This window comes from Balaenoptera borealis (genome assembly GCF_965194805.1).
Source record: "Balaenoptera borealis genome assembly, chromosome: 3".
NCBI classification, from domain to species: Eukaryota; Metazoa; Chordata; class Mammalia; order Artiodactyla; family Balaenopteridae; genus Balaenoptera; species Balaenoptera borealis.
In genome coordinates this window covers 159205610-159226531 of record NC_138866.1, presented here as the reverse complement: position 1 = coordinate 159226531, position 20922 = coordinate 159205610, and the positions used below count along the sequence as shown (strand labels likewise).

Below are 20922 nucleotides of genomic sequence, written 5' to 3'. Positions count from 1 at the left end.
CTCTGAGGGACCAGCATCCACTTTTAACTGGCTGGCCTGGAGCCGAGCCTGATGAGTTTTCCTGCAGGGCTGTTTTTGGTTTTGAACTGAGCGATGGGTGTTGGGCTCCAGCCTGAATGCCAGCCCGGAGAAGGCTGAAACGTGGCCCTGTGCTTGCCCTTGACTGGCAGTGCCGAGTGTACTTGAGGAGCCTCGAGGGACATGCAAAGGGGCGCTGGGTAATGTCGGCCCCGGGGGGCAGTGCCACACAGACTGTCCCTCTTGGGCGAGGGGTGCTGCTCTGTGGGTGTGGACTGCTAGCTGGAGAGGAAGATGACTCCAGGAGAATGACCTGTGGGTCACTGACCCCATCAATTACGGGACCCATGTTCCCTAAGGCATCTCTTGCTATGGGGGAGGGCAGAAGCCTCAGGTCCTCAGAGGGAAATCCATGGGGGTCACCGAGCCACACAGAGCGAGGCAAGTGGATGGTCCCACTGGGTCATCTCAGATTTGGCTTTAAATCAAAGCAGCCTATGGAAATCCCAAGGTTCCAAAGAGAATGTGCTGGAAAGAGAGGGGATAAGGCCAGGGAAACCCACTGGTTCTCAAGCCCGAGATTTGGATCGCTAGGGACCCACAGAATGGTCCACATCATTCTCAGACCCTAAAACCACCCTTGTCTCCCTAGGACTCCACTCGGGACTCTGGGCTGTCCTGTGTCCATCAGGGCTTTTTGGGTGAGAGCCCTTGGGGTCACCTTGGAGCAGCATTGCCATTTTCCAAGAGGTATAGTTTACAGAAAGGTAGATTTTCTCCAGGGACCTACCCTCTAACCCTTCATAACCAGTCCCTTTATCATGCCTCCTCGAATTATCCTAATAGGAAAACCATCCTTTCTGGACTTTCCTATAAGTGAGGTTTGACAGTCTCATGTTCTAAGAACAAAGCTCCTCAAACACATGTGCTGGAGAGCAAACAAGCGATGGAAAGTTAAAAAAAATCCTGGGGCTCAGGGCCACAGTATTATATGGAATTACAGCCCACACTCGCTGGACTGGTGCTGGGTAGGACACGTGGGCACATGACCGGGTTCACAGGGGCATGGATGAGAACAGGATTGCCAGCCTATCTCCTGGGATCCCTCACCGAGTGCAGGCGACTAACTGGAAATCATTTGCCCTGGGGACCCAGCCCGGATAATTACACTGAAAACCTCCCATGGTCCTATGTGTACCCAGCCTCCCAGCCACAGGTAGGGGGATGTCAGACCAGAGAGACCCTGCTGCATGACACAATACTATATATAGAAAACCCTAGGGGGCTTCCCTGGTGGCGCAGTGGTTGAGAATCTGCCTGCCAATGCAGGGGACACGGGTTCGAGCCCTGGTCTGGGAAGATCCCACATGCCGCGGAGCAACTAGGCCCGTGAGCCACAACTACTGAGCCTGCACGCCTGGAGCCTGTGCTCCGCAACAAGAGAGGACGCAACAGTGAGAAGCCCGCGCACCGCAATGAAGAGTGGCCCCCGCTCGCCACAACTAGAGAAAGCCCTCACACAGAAACGAAGACCCAACACAGCCAAAAATAAAAATAAATAAATAAATTAATTAATTAACAACAACAACAACAACAAAGGCAGATGCTTGCTTTAAAAAAGAAACAAACAAAAAACCCCCTAAAGTCTCCAAAAAAAACTATTAGAACTAGTAAATGAATTCAGTAAAGTTGTAGGACACAAGATTAATATACAGAAATCTGTTGCTTTTCTATACACTGATAATGAACTATAAGAAAGAGAAGCAAGAAAATAATCCCATTCACAATCGCATTAAAAAAATACCTAGGAATAAACTTAACCAAGGAGGTGAAAGACCCACACTCTGAAAACTGTAAAACAATAATGAAGGAAATTGAAGATGATGCAAAGAAATGGCAAGATATCCTGTGTTCATGGGTTGGAAGAATTTAATATTGTTAAAATGCCCATACTACCCAAAGAAATCTACAGACTTAATGCAATCCCTATCAAAATACCCATGACATTTTTCACAGAACTAGAACAAATCATCCTAAAATTTATATGGAACCAAAAAGACCCCAAATTGCCAAAACAACCTTGATAAAGAAAAACAGAGCTGGAGGTGTCACAGGCCCAGAATTCAGATTATACTACAAAGCTACAGTAAGCAAAACAGCATGGTACTGGCACAAAAACAGACACATAGATCAATGGAACAGAATAGAGAGCCCAGAAATAAACCCACACTTATATGGTCAATTAATCTATGACAAAGGGGGCAAGAATAATCAATGGAGGAAAGACAGTTTCTTCAATAAGTGGTGCTGGCAAAACTGGACAGCTACATGTGAAAGACTGAAATTAGAACATTTCCTCACACCATATACAAAAATAAACTCAAAATGGATTAAAGACCTAAATGTAAGACCTGAAACCATAAACTCCTAGAAGAAAACATAGGCAGAACACTCTTTGACATAAATCAAAGCAACATTTTAAAAAAATCTGTCATCTAAGGCAAAATAAATGAAAGCAAAAGTAAAGAAAATGGGACCTAATTAAAATTAAAAGCTTTTGTACAGCAAAGGAAACCAAGCAAAGCAAAAAAGACAATCTACTGAATGGGAGAAAATATTTGCAAATGACATGACCTATAAGAGGTTAATATTCAAAGTACATAAACAGCTCATACAACTCAACACACACACACACAGCCAAACAATCTGATTAAAAATGGGCAGAAGACCTGATAGACATTTTCCCAAACAAGACATACAGATGGCCAACAGGCACATAAAAAAATGCTCAACATCATTAGTCATCAGAGAAATGCAAATCAAAACCACAATGATATACCACCTCACACCTTTCAAAATGGCTATCATCAAAAAGTCTACAAACAACAAATATTGGTGAGGATGTGGAGAAAAGGGAACCCTCTTACACTGTTGGTGGGAATGTAAATTGGTGCAGCCGCTATGGAGAACAGTATGGAGGTTCCTCAAAAACCTAAAAATAGAACTACCATATGACCCGGCAATTCCACTCCTGGGTATATATCCAAAAAAAAAAAAAAAAAACCAAACCAAAACCACTAATTTGAAAAGAGACATGCACCCTAATGTTCATAGCAGCATTATTTACAATAGCCAAGAAATGGAAGCAACCCAAGTGTCCAACAGCAGATGAACGGATAAAGAAAGTGTGGTATATATACACAATGGAATACTTGTCAGCCATAAAAAAGAATGAAGTGTTACCATTTGCAACAACATGGATGGACCTAGAGGGTATTATGCTTAGTGAAATAAGTCAGAAAGACAAATACTCTGTTACCACTTATATGTGGAATGTAAAAAACAAAACAAATGTACATAACAAAACAGAAGTAGACTCACTGATATAGAGAACACACTAGTGGTTACCAGTGGGGAGAAGAAAGCAGGGAGGGTTGAGATGGGGTAGGGGGTTAAGAGATACAAACTATTAATGTCTAAAATAAATAAGCTACAAGGATATATTGCATAGCACAGGGAATATAGCCATTATTTTATAACTATAAATGGAATATAATCTGTAAACATATTGACTCACTATGTTGTATACCTGAAACTAATATAATATTGTAAATCAACTCTACTTCAATAAAAAATAAAATAAAATCAACGTCTTCAAGGCAAAGAGAGACGCTGCTGGCGTATTAGCCAGGGTTCTCCAACAGGGTATATAGAGATATAGGAGATTCATGCTAGGAATCGACTCACGTGATTATGGAGGCTGAGAAGTCAGAAGTCCCACCATCTGAGAGGCCCAGGAGAGCTGGGGTGTGATTCAGTCCAAGTCCGAAGGCCTGAGAACCACAAGCACCAACATCTGAGGGCAGGAGAAGCTGGACGTCCCCGCTCAACAGAGAGAGTGAATTCCCCTTCCTCCACCTTTGGTTCCACGTGGGTCCTCAAAGAATTGAACGTGGTCCATCACCTTGGGGAGGGGGATCAGCTTTCCTCACCCACTGATTCAAATGTGACTCTCTTCTAGAAGCGCCCTCGTAGCCACAGGCAGAAATCATATTTTACCAGCTACCTGGGCATCAGTCAGCCCCATGAGGTTGACACCTAAAATCAACCATCACACAAGCTGAAGTAGCAAGAGAGAAAAAGGGTCAGGGTTGGGTTCAACGGCCACCCTATTAGATTCCAAGACTTTTCACCCTTGGCTGAGACAGGCCGGTGGTGATGCAGGAGGAAAGAGTTCGGGAAGGATGTGATTCTCTCCGCATGGATGTGAGTTGTGTTTTTATGAAGAAGCTGTAGAAACACTCAGTGTCCCAGAGGCAGAGGGTTGGGGTGGGGAGCTGAATCCCTTTGTGGCTTTTCCAACGCTTGTAAAAACAACTTCATGGCACCTCAGACATGCCAGCACCTGCCAGACCCCCTCCCTCCGAGGTTGGGGTCCAAGGCCCACGTTTCCGCGTTTTAACAATCCCAGCTGTTCCCTTTGCTGCCTCAGCCTCTTTTTACCTTTTGAGTCACCAGTGTAGCAATTTTATACCTTATGTAACTATATGTATTGAATCTTCTCCATTCGTGTACCTGGCATGGGCTGTCTTCTGTCTGAAACCCGCCCTGCGCCTTTGCAGTTTGTGGGTGTGAGCGAGTCCACCCCGGCCTGGAGGAGGGGGGAGGGGAGCCCAGTGGAGGCTGGAGGCTACAGGTCAGCGAGGAGAGAGTCTGGAAGGCAGTCTGTCACTCCTGCTGCCTGAGGCTCTGGGGCCCTGAGTGGTTAGGGGCCTGGGTGGTGTCGAGAGAGGGAGGAATCAGGAGACCTCTCCTCTCTTAGTCCTGGGCTGCATTGGGGGCTGCGTGTTGCATGCTTTGCTGCCTCTTCTGCCCCTTCCGTGTCAATGTCCCTGCAAAGAGCAAGTCACCAGAGCACGTCTAACTCCCGACCCCGCTGCCTGCCACCAGCCACTGCTGCTTGTTCCCTGGTGCCTTCAGCGGCCCTTGTTAGGACTGGGAGAGTGGCTCTGGGGTCTGGCCTGGGAGAGACTGAGTTCCTCCGTGCCTGGTGCCTGGGTCCTGTCCTGACCACCAGTCCTCAGGGAACTCCGGTCCCTTCTGCAAACCCACACCCCCTGGACTGCCCTGACCGGTTCTCCTGGCAGCTCCAACTGGTTCTACAGGCTGAGGCTGCCTGGGCTCACGCTGGGCCCTAGGGAGGTCTGGAAGCTGCCAGAAAAGTGAGGGCCTTGTGGGAATGAGGCAGGCTTGGAGGCTCCCTGTTACGTGCCCCCGAATTCCCGTGTTGAAGCCCTAACCCCTCCCCCAGCACCTCAGAATATGACTATTTGGAAACAGGGTCTTTACAGAGGTGATTCGTTAAAATGAGGCCCATAATCTGGCTGGTGTCCCTATAAGAAAAGATTAGGACACAGGGAGAAGCCAGGAGTGCGTGTGCCCAGAGGGATGGCCACGTGAAGAGGGTGCCTGTCTGCACAGCAAGGAGAGAGGCCTCCGAGGAGACCAGCTGTGCTGACACCTTGATCTCGGACTCCCAGACTCCAGACTGAGAGGCAGTGCCTGTCTGTTGTTTCAGCCCCCGTGTGGTGTTCTGGTATGGCAGCCGGAGTGGACTAAACCGGTCCCCAGCATCTTCTCCAGCTGATCTGAGTCCTCCTTGTGCTGGTTTCCCTCTGTATTAGTTTCCTGCATGTGACAAATTACCACAAACTCAGTGGCTTGAAACAACACAGATGCATTCTCCGACGGTCCAGGAGGTCAGAAGTCTAGAACTAAGGCTTCGAGGGGCTGGTTCTTTCTGGAGGTGTCGGGGAGAATCCGTTTCCTTGCCTTTTTCTAGAGGCTACACAGTCCCTGGCTCGTGGCCCCTTCCTCACCTACTCCACCATCCGTGAGCTCCTGCTGCTGATCTGACCCTCCTGCCTGCCCCTTGGAAGGAAAAGCTGGTGGTATAGTTTCAGTCCAAACCCGAAGCAGGGGAGCTGCTGTCCGAGGGCAGGGAAGACGGAGGCCCATGTGCGATGACCCCGTGGTCACACTGGCTATAATCCAACCGCATAACCCAGGGATTCTCCCAGCTCAAGACTTTTAGTTTAGTCATATCTGCAAAGTCCCTTTTGCCTTGTGAGTCCCAGGTCCTGGGGATTAGGATGACATCTTTGGGGAGGTATGGTGTGGTTCAGCCCCACTCCCCTTTCCATTCCGGCTCCCTAACTCATGCCTCCTTACAAATCTTCAGGAGCTGCCGAGGAAGCAAAAGATACGAGGTGTCCCGGCCTCCCACCCAGCCACTGCTTCCACATCGTCCCCACTAGGCCTCCACAGTGGGGGGCCAGTGAGAAGAAAGGCCTAGTCTTGCTCTGCAAGTCCATCCACTGTGGCAGAGAAATGCTGAATGGCTAAAAGGAGTGATTTAAAGTCAGGGTCTGGGCTCTGGGCATTGCCCTCTGAGTGCAGGTGCTCAGCCGGCAGGGGCTTTCACGGTGCCCGAGAGGCCCCGCAGGGGAGGGACGAGTGAGCTGGTTACCAAGTGGCTCTCTGGTCCCTTATCAGCGGTGGGAACTTGGAGGAGTCACCGGAGCCCTAAGCCTCAGTGGCCTCATCTGGAAAATGGGGACAATGGTGCCTACCTCACTGGGTTTGTCATGGGAATTAATTGGAAATTTCTTTTTTGCACGGAAAGAGCTCGGCAGAAAGCCGAGCACTTACTGAGGGTTCAGTGAATGCTGGTCATAATGCTGATATTCAGAATCTCCGCTCTTTCGTCTGTTCAGCCCTGCAGCATTCAGGGAGCTGACCAGGCCGTGTGGCTGCTGTGTGAGTGTGCATGTGTGTGTGAGCATGTGTGCGTGTGTACAGGGATGGGCGCTATGAGGCCGCTGAATCTCCCAGTGCAGTCCTGATTTCCTGCAAGGGCCCCTCATAGACCCCTGCCCCAAATGTGGGGTCCTGACGGACCTTCCTTCCCTCCCCCTTAGTTCAGGCACTCCACTCCGATGAGAGGAGACTGCATGAAACTGACTTCATCCCTCCACCCCGAGGCCCCCGTGTATCCTCGGGGTTGACCCAGCATTAGTCACCCTGCGTGACTGCTGAGCCGTGCACCGGCCGCGACGCACCCCACGTGCAGACAGAGGCTCCGCGCTCCTGGAAGGTGCCTGTGTGTCAGCGCCCCGTGGTGCGCTGGGAGGGGTGTGTGTGTGTGATTGTGGGTGAGGGGTTGTGTGCGAGTGCACGTAAATGCGAATATATGAGTGTGAGTGTGAGTGAGCTTGAGAGTGTGAGCGTGCAGCGGGCAGGCCGTGCGGGGCCAGCCCCCCTCCGGCACCGAGTGGAAGCAGCCCCGGGGCGGGGGCGAGAGCAGAGTGCGCAGGGCTCACAGGGGCTGGAGTCTGAGCGTGAACCTGCTCTCCTCCCCGATGCTGGGGAACTGACCCCAGTCCCAAGTGACTGAGACGTGATTTCAGGCTCGGCTATCCCGCTGCCTCCGTGGAGGCCCCGGTTCTGGGTTTGCGAAAGATGAGGGAGGCTGGGACTCTCTGGGGAGCGGACGGCGGCCATGAAGGAGCAAAGGCCGCGGGGTGAGACTCACCTGGTCCGTGTGGCCTCCGGCAAAGGCAGGCCGCCCTGCGAGCTTCGGTTCCTGATGTGGAACCGGGCCGTGGTCCCCGCCTCCTTGGGCGCAGGAGAGGATTCAGTGAGGGGATGTCGGTGGGTTCCCATCACACAAGGAAGGGCCCAGCGCCCTGCTTGCTCAGCACTCAGAAATCCCATAATTACCAGGTCTCTCGCCTGGCACAGCACCTGCAGGCCTGCTCTCCCCCCACGCCCATCCCGTGCTCCCCTCCCCCTCTGCAATCTCTGCACGACGAGGCCGGGAGAAAGTCCTGCCAAAAAGCTCCCTCACCGGGGCGGAGGCGGCCCGGCCAGGTTCCTGTTTGCCTAAACCAAAGCCGCAAGCCCTTCAAAGGAACCTAGCAAACCCGGATGGAACGGCTTGTTTTTTCCCACACAGAAGGAGAAGGAGACAGAAAAGTGTGCGAAGTCAGGCTCCACTAAGCTCACAAAAGGCTTTTTGTTCCAGCTGAGACGGGTGAAAAAAAATCACAGAATTGGGAGAGGGTGTGTGCTTGTTTCTCTGCTCTCAGTGTTTAGGTAAAACCAGCCCCACCTGGCTTCCCTCCCCATCTGCCACCCCGAATCCTCTACCAATTAACCCTCTTCGTCTGCCTTAGAGAACTCTAGAGCCACCCAGCCAGCAGGGACTTCTGAGGTCTTTAGTCCAGCTGAATTTTAATTTTCCAAATAATGATACGTGATACTTATGAAATTATATAGCTCTGCAGTACTTGTGCATGTTTTGTATTGTTGAGAGTGATGCAACTGAGGCTCCTGCCTAAGGTTAACCAGCTGGTCCCTGGCTGAGCTGGGGCTGGAAGCAGGTCACTTGGGACTCAGCTCAGGCTTAGCCTGTGATCCTCCACTGTCATTTCTGAACTGATGTGGACAGTCTGCTTGTTCCCGACCCTTTTGTCTATAGTGAAGAGAGATCTATATTAAGATTTGTTTGTTCCCATGAAATCATAAATCCCTCTAGGCAGGTCACTGTGTGCCTGGCACCCCTGCAGTTGTGCAGCGCACAACCTGTGAGAGGGAGCAGGGCGGGCCTGCTTCCAGGGTTAATCCAATAGTGTTAATTCATCCCTCTGGCATGCGTGGAACAATGCCCTTGGGGGGAAATTATGCCTTTGCTCCTGAGACTGGGGCTCCTAATGCACATAATCTAGTATAACTGGGCCCAGCTGTGTGGAAAGAAACCAGGAAGTAAGGGCTTCTCAGTCCCAGACACCCTGGCTGGGGAGGCCCTTGTGCTCTTAGCCAGGCTGGGCTTAGGGGGAGGTGGGTGTGTGGACAGGGGAACCATCCTTAGGGGGCAGACAGGAGGGTGTTTCTGGGGGGCTCTGATGGGGCAGAGCTCTCAGGCCCAAGGCAGCTAGAGAAGGAAGAATTCAGTAGTTCCTGTCTTGACTCAGAAGCAGCCCTGTGAGTTTATGAGCTCTCCTCCCTCTCCATTATAAGTTCCATTTCTTCATCTGTTAAAATGAACAGAGCTCCCCTCGGGCTCATGTGCAGGCCCACTGTCCACTGGGCCACGGAGGAAGGCCCTGGTCTTGTGGGAAGAGTCTCAGAAAGGCAACCTTGCCATGGCCGCAGGACCGAGGGCAGAGTAAGGACTAATGGTGAGAATTTCTGGAGGGCACATTTTATCCCAATGGTGGGAAGAAGTTTCCATCAGTAATAAGAAAACCCTACAATCGAGGTATGGACGCCCTGGCACCTCGGCCCTCTCTGTCCCTCCCTAACTGAGCTACTGCTGGGAGTGTGTGTGTGTGTGTGTGTGTATAGCTTAATGACACATCAAAAGTGTGCTGTGCAATCACATTCATGGTAAAAAAAAAAAAGGAAGCTTTTTTATCCTCAGGTTCTGTTAAAGTAGATATATCTTGAGCCAACCAATCACTGACCCCTGACTACCAAGTTCCACCCCAAAATCAAGGCTCAGTGGACAACCCACTTAAGCGGCGCTTCTCAAAAAGTGATCCCTTGGCCAGACTCACTCGTGTCTGGGTGTGTCCACATTGGAAAAGCATGCCTACACCGAGTTGCTACATTGATCTGCCAACGTTGAGTGGCGCAGGCAGACGAGCATTAACTTCCTTTTGCAAAGGAGGAAATAAATACCTTGCTGGAGGTTGCACAGCCAGCAAGTAGCAGGCCTGGGAGAGGAAGGCGGGTCTTCTGGTTCCTTCTACTAAGCCTTGTCCCGGAACGGAGTGGGCTGCCTCGTCAGTTGCTGCAGCTCCAAACAGATCAGATAACTGTGGGACCAATCCTGGAAGAGCCTTTGGAGCCCAGATTTGTACTGTCAAAGTGTCCTCCTGCTCTGGTGGGGGCAGAATTTTTAGGAGCATAATTTGGCACTGCACACCAGAAACTTTAAAGATGCACTATGATTTGACCAGTTATTTTCATGGCTAAGAATGTACCTTAAAGCAATAATCAGAAATGGACACTAGGTTAAAAAGTTAGACATAGGATTACCATATGACACAGCAATTCCCCTCCTAGGAAATAAAAACATACGTCCATAAAAAAAAAGTTGTATGGGAATGTTTATGGCAGCACTATTTATATTAGCCACTCAAATGAAAACGAGCCAATGTTTGTCAACCGTTGAGTGGATAAATAAAATGTGACATATTCATACAAGGGAATATTATTCAGCAATAAAAGGAATGAAGCCCTGACACTTCCCACAACACGGATGACCCTTGAAAACACTAAGTGAAAGAAGCCTCTCACAAAAGACCATATACTGTATGATTCCATTTATATGAAATGTCCAGAACTTGTCTCTATAGGGAAATTGATAGAGACAGAAAGTAGATTAGTGGTTGATTAGGGCTGGGGCAGGTGAGCGGGGAGGAACAGAGATTGGCTGCTATGGGTATAGGGCTTATTTTAGGGGGAACAAAAACATTCTAAAATTAGATTGTGGTGATGGTTGTACAACACTGAAAATACTAAAAAACATTAAATTGTACACTCTAAACAGGTGACTTGTATGGTATGTTATTTGTATCTCATTAGAGCTGTTTTTAAAAAAATGGACACCATGATGCTATTCTCAGCAATTTAAAATAATAATAGCAAAATATTTAAAAATAATCCAGATCCCTAGGAAAAACAAATAATTAAAAAATTATAATATATCCATAGATGAAATATAAGCAGTCAACAAATATAACATATAAGACTACTTTAGACCAAGAGAAAATGCTCATGATATATTATAAAAAATAAAATATAAAACATATGTAAAGCATGATCCCAGTTTTTTCTAATTTAAAAAAATTAACTGTTTTATTTTGAGATAATTGTAGGTTCACACTCAGCTTTAAGAAATAATACAGAGAGGTCCTGTGTACCCTTTACCAATTTTCCCCAATGGTAATATTTTGCAAAACTATAAATTGTACAACACCACAACCGGATACTGACATTAATACGTAAGGCACAGAATGTTCCCATCACTGCTAGGATCCCTCAGGATGCCCTCTAAGGGCTATGCCCGCTTTCTGTCCCCATTCCCATCTTAACTCCTGGCAATCACTAATCTGTTCTCCATATCTGTAATTTTGTCATTTCAAAAATGTTATATAAATGGAATTGTACAGTATGCAACCTTTTGGGATTCAATTTTTTTCACTCAGCATAATTCTCTGGAGATTCATCTAGGTTGTTACATGTATCAATCATTCATTCCTTTTTAGTGCCGCGTAATAGTCCATGGTGTGGATGGACTGCATTCACCCAGTGAAGGACATCAGGCTGTTTACAGTTTTTAGGGCATAACAAAGCTACTATAAACATTTGTGTACTTAAAATTTAAATATAAGTTTTTATTTCTCTGGGATAATGCCCAAGTGTGCAACTTGGGTTGTATGGTAGTTGCATGTTTAGGTTTTTAGTTTTTTTCTTAGGAAACTGCCAACCTGTTCTCCAGAGTGGCTGTACCATTTTACATCCCTGCCTACAATGCATATATGATCTAGTTTCTCTGCATCATTGCCAATGTGGTGTTGTCACTCTTTTTTATTTCAATCATGAAGATACATAATGATATCTCATTGTGGTTTTAATTTGCTTTTCCCTAATAAATAATATTAAGCATGTTTTCATGTGCTTATTTGCCACCTGTTCATCCTCTTTGATGAAATGTCCCATGTTTTTTGCCCACTATTTGCTAATTGGATTGTTTTTACTGTTGACTTTTGAGGGTTCTTTACAGATTCTAGATACTAGTCCTTTGTCCAATAATTGGTTTGCAAATATTTTCTCCCAGTCTGGAGTGGACATTCCTGACCTTAGGGAAAAGCATTCAGTCTTTCACTGTTAGGTACAATGTTAGCTGTAGGCTTTTGCAGATGCTGTTTATCAAGCTGAAGAAGTTCTTCTCTACTCCTTTTTTTCTGATAGTTTTAAAATTATAAATGAGTGTTGAATTTTGTCAATTTTCTTTCTGTATCAATTAATATGATCATGTGAATTTTCTTCTTTTGCCTATTAATATGGTGAATTGCACCAATGGATTTTTAAAAAATTTAATTTAATTAATTTATTTTTTTATATGCACCAGTGGATTTTGAACATTGAACCAGTCTTGTATTTCTGGAATAAACCCCACTTGGTAACTGTGTATAATTCTTTTTATATATTGTTGAATTCTATTTGCTACTATTTTAAAATGGATTTTGCATCTGTAGTCATTGAGGATATTGGTCTATAGTTTCCTCTTTTTTTGTACACTTCTTTTGGTGTTAGGGTAATGCTGCTTCCATAAAATGAATTGGGAAATGTTCCCTCTCTTATTTCCTGTAAGAGATTGTATAGATCTTCTGGATCTGGAGATTTATTTTTGGGGGAGTTTTAAAATTACAAATTCAATTTCTTTGATAGTTATAGGGCTATTCAATAGGGCTATTCAAATTATCTATTTCATTTTGGGTAAGTTGTTGTAGTTTGTGTTTTTCAAGGAATTGGTCCATTTCATCCAGTTGTCAGATTTATGTGGGTAGAATTGTTTGTAGCATTCCATCAATATCTTTTTGATGTCTCTAGGGTCTGTGGTGGTATTTTATTTTATTTTGTTCCTATTTGTAATTTGTGTCTTCTCTTTTTTTCTTTGTCAGTCTTGCTAGAGGTTTGTCAATTTTATTGATCTTACCAAAAAACTAGCCCTTTGTTTTGTTGATTTTCTCTATTTTTCTGTTTTTAATTTAATTGATTTGGCTTTTCTCTTTGTTATTTCCTTATTTCTGCTTTCCTTGGATTTATGTTGCTCTTCTCTTTCTAGGTTCTTGAGGTGGGAGATTAGGTTATTAATTTGAGGTTTTTCCTCTTTTCTAACATATTCATTTAGTCCTATAAATTTTCCTTGCAGTGCTGCTTTAGCAGTATCCCACAAATTTCAAAGTATTGTGTTTTCATTTTCATCCAGTTCAATGCGTTTCTTTAAAATTTATTTTGAGACTTCCTCTTTGACGCATTGATTGTTTAGATGTGTATTTAGTGATCTGAGGTTTTCCTATTATCTTTTTGTTATTGATTTCTTTTTGTTATTTGATTCCATATAGTTGGATAACATATTCTGTAAGATTTTTCTGAATATGTTGAGATTTGTCTTCTGGCACAGAATATGATCTATCTTGGTATCTATATCTTGGACTATAAGAAAATGCTCATGGATGTACTGTTACATAAAAAATATAAATTATAAAATGTATGCACAGTGCGATCCCAGTTTTATTTTTTAAATATATACATATCTTCATGAGAAAAATCCTGGAAGGCTATGCACCAAATGTTGACTGCTATTTATTTTCTTCCTTATCTTCTTCTGAATTAAAGTTTAAAAAAAATCTCGCTTTTATGATCAGAAACTTTTTTTTTTTTTTAATAAAAAGAGCAGTGGCTTGTGTGTAGGATATAGGTTCAAAAAACTGGGCTATCATTTACTTAACATAGCAATCCGGCCATCTCAGTTATTCTTACTGAGCTTCATTTTCAGCATCTATAAAATGGGAATAATAATATCCAAGTTGTTGTATTCAATAAGCCAGAGCCAACATTTGTTAAAGCCCTTGGCAAATGCTAAGAACTGTGTACATGTTAGAGTGATGTTCTTCTCCTCGTGAGGGAGCTGGGCTTTTTAATCTCTTGGGTCACTACAATGATTTGCTTTTAAGCGTCTGTGATTCTCTCACTGAAGAGCAAATAGAAGGACAATGGCATTAAAAGGAGTTTGAAGTGTACTGTGCCCGTGGGCAAGGTTTTGCAAAGACTGCTCTTCTTCAGGTATTTCTGGAAGCCTTTGCATAAACTTGGGATTATTAGGTAACTAATTTGGATTTTTTCGGAAAGTTCCAATTTGTTCTTTTAGTGTAAGAGTACTTACCACACCATGTAATTTCATTTCCGGTGAGGAAAATATGGATATTAAATCCAAAGATTCACCCGAAAGGGGAAGACAAATCCCCGGATGTCTGTCATACACCTTCCTCCGGGCTCTTCCCCTCCCTTTTGGGTCTGTAATCCCCAAAGCAGGTGGTTGTAATCAAAGTTCCCAAGAATCAGGATATCGATTGGATTTTATAACCCAATTTCCTAGTGGCCGGAAGGGAGTGGAACCTGCAGGTGTGTCAGGGAGGGACCGAGAGCTCTGGTGGTGAATGGGTTCGCTCCACTATCACTTAGTTTAAAGGTCCTTCTCCTTGCCTCTCTGTGACTCCCAATCCCCCACTGAGCTGGCTCCCAGGGGACCTGCTGCCCTGTCTCTCACTGTCTCCTTGGGAACCTCCAGTCCTGAGGCTCAGGCTGGGTTCTCCCCTCCCTGACCTGCACCCGTATGGTCAGCATTGTACATTTTATTACTTAGATGACTATTTATAGGTGATAGTTTTGTGTCCATAGACCCTGGACAGTACATTTCTTGAGGACAGGGACTTTGTTTTGCTCCTTATGGCTCAGAGAGGGTGTTCTAGTAGAACTTGTTAGTGGAGTGATGAACATATAGGTATAGGTTTCCGTAGAAAGTCAGACAAAAACAGATAGAATTAGAGGAAATTAGAGAAAAAACAGAGTTAAGAGGAATTTCCAACTAACTGACATGTTCTTCTCCATCATGTCTGAGACAGAGGACATCCCAAGAAACCCTTCCCTCTCGGGCAGTGCCTGCAAACACAGGAGCAAGGGGGCCCTGGACCAGCTCCTGCTGTTCCTAGCCTTGCTCCCGTCCTGCAGCCTGAAGGGAAAGGCTGCTCAGGGCTTTCAGGCCACAGGAAGGAAAAACAGATTGCAATAAGGCTGTGTCCCGAGAGCAAGTTCTTAAACAACTACTGAATAGAGGGGAAAAAATATGGCAGGATGAAGTGGAGGTTGGTTGTATTTGGAAAGAAGTGAAAGCTCCAGGGAAAGATGGGGGCAGGCGGGAGAGTCCAGAGTGGGATGTGAAGACCAGAGACAGAAGTAATTGAGGGAAAGCTTAGAGTAGAAGGAAGGAGGGATGGAGGGGGCAGATCTTAAAGTAGAGAGATGCTGGTGACAGCAGGGGAGAAGAGGAGAGAGAGAGATGGAGGAGAGAAGACGGGGCAATACAGGTCTAAAAGAGGGAAGAATGGAAAGAAAACGATGAGAAGGCTTCCAAAGAGAGTTAAACACATCTAGAATCAGAAACAGAAAACCGACAGCACGAGAGGTCTGGCAGAGAGAAGCCCACACATCGGGGGATGGGGGGACACGGAAGGAGAGAGGAAGTTAGATCTAAAAACAGGGCACAGGATTGGCATCACCACATCTTTTCTTGGCATTTAGGAAGAGCCTGATTTAAATGTTTGTGACTCTTGGACACAGACCCGAGGTGACCTGCGGGGCCGAGAATCTCGACCACCGAGATGACTTCTCGGAACATGTAGACCTTCCCCCAGACCTGCACTGACCTTGGGGAAAAGTAGACTCAAGCTTCTGCTTCCGGACCCTCGTAGGGCGACTCCCTCCACAGCCAGGGAGTGTCCCTGCAAGGTGCTCCCGTGGCTGTGTGTTTGCAGACAATTTGTAGGTGCGGTCGGTCACGGCTGCCCTCACTTTCCTCCCTGATTTAGGCAGGCTGCAGTCACTCCGTGTACAGTCACGTTATCCACACACATTCTGGTAGAGAAACGGCCTCAGGGATGCTTCTCCCACCACCGGCCTGTGGTCTCAGTGCCACGTGAAGACATCCAATGATGCCGGGGCACGGGAGGACGGGGTGGCGAAGAGAAATGAGGCTCGACATTTATGGAGCTTGAGGCTGGGCTGGGGAAAATTCTTGCAATCATCAGACGTAACACAGTAAGGGATGGACTTGGTTCCTGTCAAGGCCTAATCAACACTGAGGTTTTCATCTGTTGGGAATACACACGATGATGTAGCTTGGGCAGTTGTGATGCACCCCACATCTCTTGGGTGACTTGGGATCTCCGGTCCTGGAGATGTTTCAGTTCTGCAGCCCACCTGTTGGTGCTTTCACTAAACAGTAGCTACCTGAAGGTAGGTGTTTCTCATCTCCAGTAAACAGCCTAGTGCCTGGCAGGGAGCAGACAGTCAACAAATAATTGTAAGATTTATAAATGAATGAATGAAACTCACGTTGGAATCAGTATCTGGTAGTTCCTTCTCCAAGCACCATGAATGGAGCTTTGTCTGCACAACAGCAGAGAGCAGTCCTGATGAAGATGCGATCCCAGATGAAGGAAATGTCCTTTTCCTCACCTACCACCTCCCTTCCAGCAGGTCGACGAAGGTTAGAATTGAGAATGTTGGTGGGGCCAGATTCCAGCATCCAATTTCCTTCGCCTTGTTGAAGTCCCCATGTTCTAGGTTAAAGAAATCTTGTTTTTAGCCAGTTCTTTGGAGTTTCCTGACGTCCCCGCATTTTTTTTTTAAACAGAGCGCTTGCCTGTTGCAAAACCTCTTTGCCTGTTTTTGTTCCCTTTCAGTGGAAACCTCTCTTTGGCGCCAGAACTAAAGTTTCCTCACAGGTTTTGGGTTACAAAGAGTCCTCCTCCAGCCCCGGAGCGTCTCCGCTGGGAACACTGTATTATTTTTTGAAATTGTGACTGTGCAGAATCTGAGACTTGGATGAGGCCACAAAGCCTCCAGATCCAAGAACTGAAAATTCACTTTTAAAATTACGTAGAGGACTTTGGACCCAGATTTTTGTTTGGAGAGCCTGGTTCTTGGAAATGCAGCTGGTATCTCTTGGGATATCTTAAAAAAGCTTTCATGCATAACTTCAGGCGTTTACTTACCAACCGCCTATGCAAAGCCTGCGATAGGGGCTTCGTGGAATACAGAGACTCCCCCCATGTAGCCGGTGCTCCTGCACAGGTAAATTTTCTCATTTGGTGTTCTCTGTAGGCCTCTCAAGATCTGTGCTATTGTGAAACTCTTTTTCACCCCTGATCAAAATCTTCCCTGTGGATGTTTAAGACCATTTCTTGTGGCTCAGTTCTTCCTGGAAAAGAAGACCATCTTTTTTTTGGCCACGCTACACGGTTTGTGGGATCTTACTTCCCCTACCAGAGATCGAACCCGGGCCTGCAGTGGAAGCGCAGAGTCCTAACCACTGGACTGCCAGGGAATTCCCAGAAGACCATCTCTTTACCAGCTTCTGCCTAATCCCCCTCTTTCTGAGATGAAAGGCCTTAATCCAGTCCCTCTGGAGTATTTTCTTTCCCTCCTTTGGTGGTGCCGATGGTGATGGGGGAGGGGTCCGTGGGGAGAATTTACAATCTCAGCCCAGGCTGATGACACATTCTGGGCTGTTAGCACCTGTTTTCCAACCAGATCTGTCGCCTTGGCTGTGATGTCTCAGGGAGAAGTTCTGGGGCTTCCAGCCCGCTATGCGAGAGGTACTGAGGATGGGGCCTGAGCTGGCCTGGCTGGAGACCTCCCCTGCGGGGGCGAGGAAGTGGGGTCATTTGGGGTCTGGGTCCTCTCCAGTCCACAGGGATTGATATCTTTAGGGTGGTCATTCCCCCCAGTCAGGGTGTAATCAGTACTAGCAGTGCTTTCTGGAGAAAGAAGCTCCCAAAAGAAAAATCCGAAGTTGTGTCAACGAGCTGGGTGGAAACAAACATCAGCCCCTCATCAGAGACCCTGCCTCGTCTTCAGCGTGGGAGGATGGACGGGTCCGAGTGGAAGAAGAGTCCGGGAACAGCAGCCGCTCCGCTCGCGGGTGGGCATCGGCCTCAACTGGCAGGACCGCACGCCTGGGGGCAAATGCTCTGCCATCCTCACTGTGGTCCAGGGCAAAGAACCCAGGGACGCACCTCCCCTCTGAAACCCTCTCCTCTGCTTCTGCCAGTCTGCTGGCTCCTGGCACCTCTTCCATCCGACCACGTGTTTCCGTCTCTGTGGGCACCTGGTCCCCCCCATGTTGCAGCCCTGCCCTAGGAGCGAAGGACAGCGTGGGGAGCAGGACTGGACACGTGGTTCAGGGGGCCCAGTGCAAAATGAAAATGTGGGCCCCTGATTCTTAATAATTGAAAAATCGGTAGGAATTTCTGAGAAGGGTGGCGACAGCATAGCATCGAACCAAGCTCGGGGCTCTTCTGAGCGTGGGCTCTGAGCGATGCCTTGACAGGTTGGATTCTGTCTCTGGCCCGTTTCTCCCCGCACTGCGTCCTCTCCCAGCTGCCTCGTTGATTCCTGCAGCTTCCTAGGGGCACTGATGGCCCCCAGAACTTCCACCCAGCCTGGCCCCAAACTCATGCTTCTGGAATGAGTTTGGAAGGCCCATTACCTGAAAATCAACAAGACCGAAAAAAAAAAAAAAAGAATTTATTATCTTGTCCCTCCTCCAGTGTCCTCCAGCTGTCAAAATAAAACGGAAATCCTTCTCTCTCTCATTTCTCACTTTCAGACAAGGATTATGCCATCAGCCCAGTTGCCCGAGTCCTTCTGGCCTCTTCTTTTCCTGAATCCCACCAAGCTCCATCTAGTTATCTTCTAAACCCATTTCCCTCTGTCTGCCATTCACTCCCTGTGGTCACTGCCTTGTGTCACGCCCTGTCCTCTCTCGCTTGGGCTGTCACCCAGGTTTTATGACTTGCTTCTGTTTACTCCGCCTCTAATCTTCATCTTCGAATGGCTGCCAGCATGTTTTCTCCCTCAAATCAATCTCCTGCGTAAAAGTAACCCTTGCCTCCCCACTGCCTGCGGTGTGAAGACCAGACCCCTGAGAAGGGCGGGCAGGTCTTCATCGCCTCACCATCCTGCCTCCCCACAATGAGCTCCAGTGTCTCTGGTTGGGACACACTTGGTGTCCCCATCCATCCATCCATCCATCCATCCATCCATCCATCCATTCATCCATCCTTCCTTCCTTCCATCCATCCTTCCACCCATCCATTCTTCCACCCATCCATCCATTCATCCATCCATCCATCCATCCTTCCACCCATCCATCCATCCATCTATCCATCCATCCATCCTTGCATCCATCCTTCCATCCATCCATCCATCCATCCTTCCATCCATCCATCCACCCATCCGTTCTTCCACCCATCCATCCATTCATCCATCCATCCATCCATCCTTCCACCCATCCATCCATCCATCCTTGCATCCATCCATCCATCCATCCATCCACCCATCCATCCATCCATCCATCCATCCATCCATCCATCCATCCACGCACTTGTTTTGAACAATGACCCTCTGCCAGTTCTCTGCGAGGCATTTGGAGATGAAGTTGGTGAACTCAAAGAGGTGACAGCTCCGTGGGGAGATCACAGATCATGACAATATCACAGAGTAAGTGCGGAGGTCACAGGTCTGCAGCAAGTGTCACAGAGGACAGAGCGAAGGGATCTGACCCAACCTGGAGGGATTGGAAAGTCAGCCTTCCTGGAGGATTGAACAGTATTAGAAGGATGGACAGGAGGTGGTCGCTCCTTTGTGCCTCTGTGCCTTCTCCCATGCTGTACACTCAGCCTGGTAACAGCAAATGCAGGCCTGCCTACCCCCCCACCCCATCACACTGCCTGGCTGCCTTCAGGACTCAGCTGGCGAGTCACATGTGTGTAGTCCTTCCCCGCCCTCCCCCGCCCCTCCACTGGCTGGACGGCCGAGGCATTTCCTCCTCCACTCATCCACTTTCTCCTCCACCCCCCGGCACTGTCTTGTAACCACTTCTTTACTGATCTTCCCTCCATTTGTGGTGAGGTCCTGAGTCTTAATCATCTTTGTGTCCCCTGAAGTCCAGCAAGTACACACACGCACACACACGCTCAACAATATTTGTCAGATGAGTAGCATATCACTTGCGCACAAGTCCGGTTTGACCACAAGCTTCATTCTTAGAGGTGCTGTATTCAGCACAGGGAGATGTGGTCCCACCGCCACTGGCATTGGTCACACCTGGCTAGGGCCCGGTGACACATCGACAAGAGAGACTTTGAAATGCTAAAGCATGTCAAGAGGTGAGGCGGCCTGAACGTGTGTCACATAAGAAACTCTGGAGGGAATTAGAGCTACTTTGCAGAGGAGAGAGTGTAGGGCAGGACTTGATGGTCTCTATAGCTGTTTGAAGAACTGACACAGAGAGAAGGCGTTCGTCATATTTTCTGGGGCTGTGGAATCTACCCAGGATGTAGGTAGAAGGAAGAAAGACACATTTCAGACCCACATAAGGAAACACTTTCTAAGGATAAGAATTATCCAACTGTTGGCCAATTGACCTTGAACTCTCTAATGGACACTTTCAAGGAGATGCAAACCAGCCATCTCTCCAGGGTGCTGTCATGTTTAGGCCTTTCATCCTGGATGGGAAATCAGGCCAGATAACTCCTAAGGTGGTGTACAGACCCAAGATTCTTCAAGTCTAAAATTTTATCTCTACCTCAGGCTCCGTGGTAAGAACGTCACGTTGCATTCAGTCAGGGGGATGGAGAGAATGCACCCTCAGGTTCTGAAGCACTGTGCATTGTCACGCCGACTCCAGTGACTGTTTTACTTCTCAGAGGTGCTGAGGTTGGGAGAGGTGAGTCTGCAGGACCAGAGTCTGGGAAGCCGCAAGAGAGTGCATCAGGTGTTTTTCCATGTGCAAGATCTCCTTTCTCCTTGGATTCTCTCAGAGTCTAGTGTGTATGGCTCATGAAATCAGAGCTGGACCAGGAGAAAACCAGTTCGGGGACTCAGACTAAGACAAGAATCTGTGAATACCCCTAACCCCGCCTTATACAGGGAGTATTATGCACTTGCTGGGCAGCTGTAACCAAGCGCCACAAGCTGTGGGGC

General features: G+C 47.3%; 1 protein-coding gene across 2 annotated transcripts in view; it reads right to left on the bottom strand.

The window, feature by feature from the left end:
• Positions 1 to 20922, bottom strand: part of LOC309626468 (uncharacterized protein) — a 38297-nt gene that overhangs the window by 4882 nt on the left and 12493 nt on the right. The window contains exons 1-2 of one of the 2 annotated variants that reach the window (XR_014243208.1): positions 7613 to 9749; positions 3766 to 5706 (exon numbers count right to left, since the gene is read on the bottom strand). The gene's annotated coding sequence lies outside the window, so the exon portion shown is untranslated. Of the gene's footprint in view, positions 1 to 3765; positions 5707 to 7612 lie in introns of those variants that run through there. The other variant, XR_014243209.1, reaches the window with a different exon arrangement.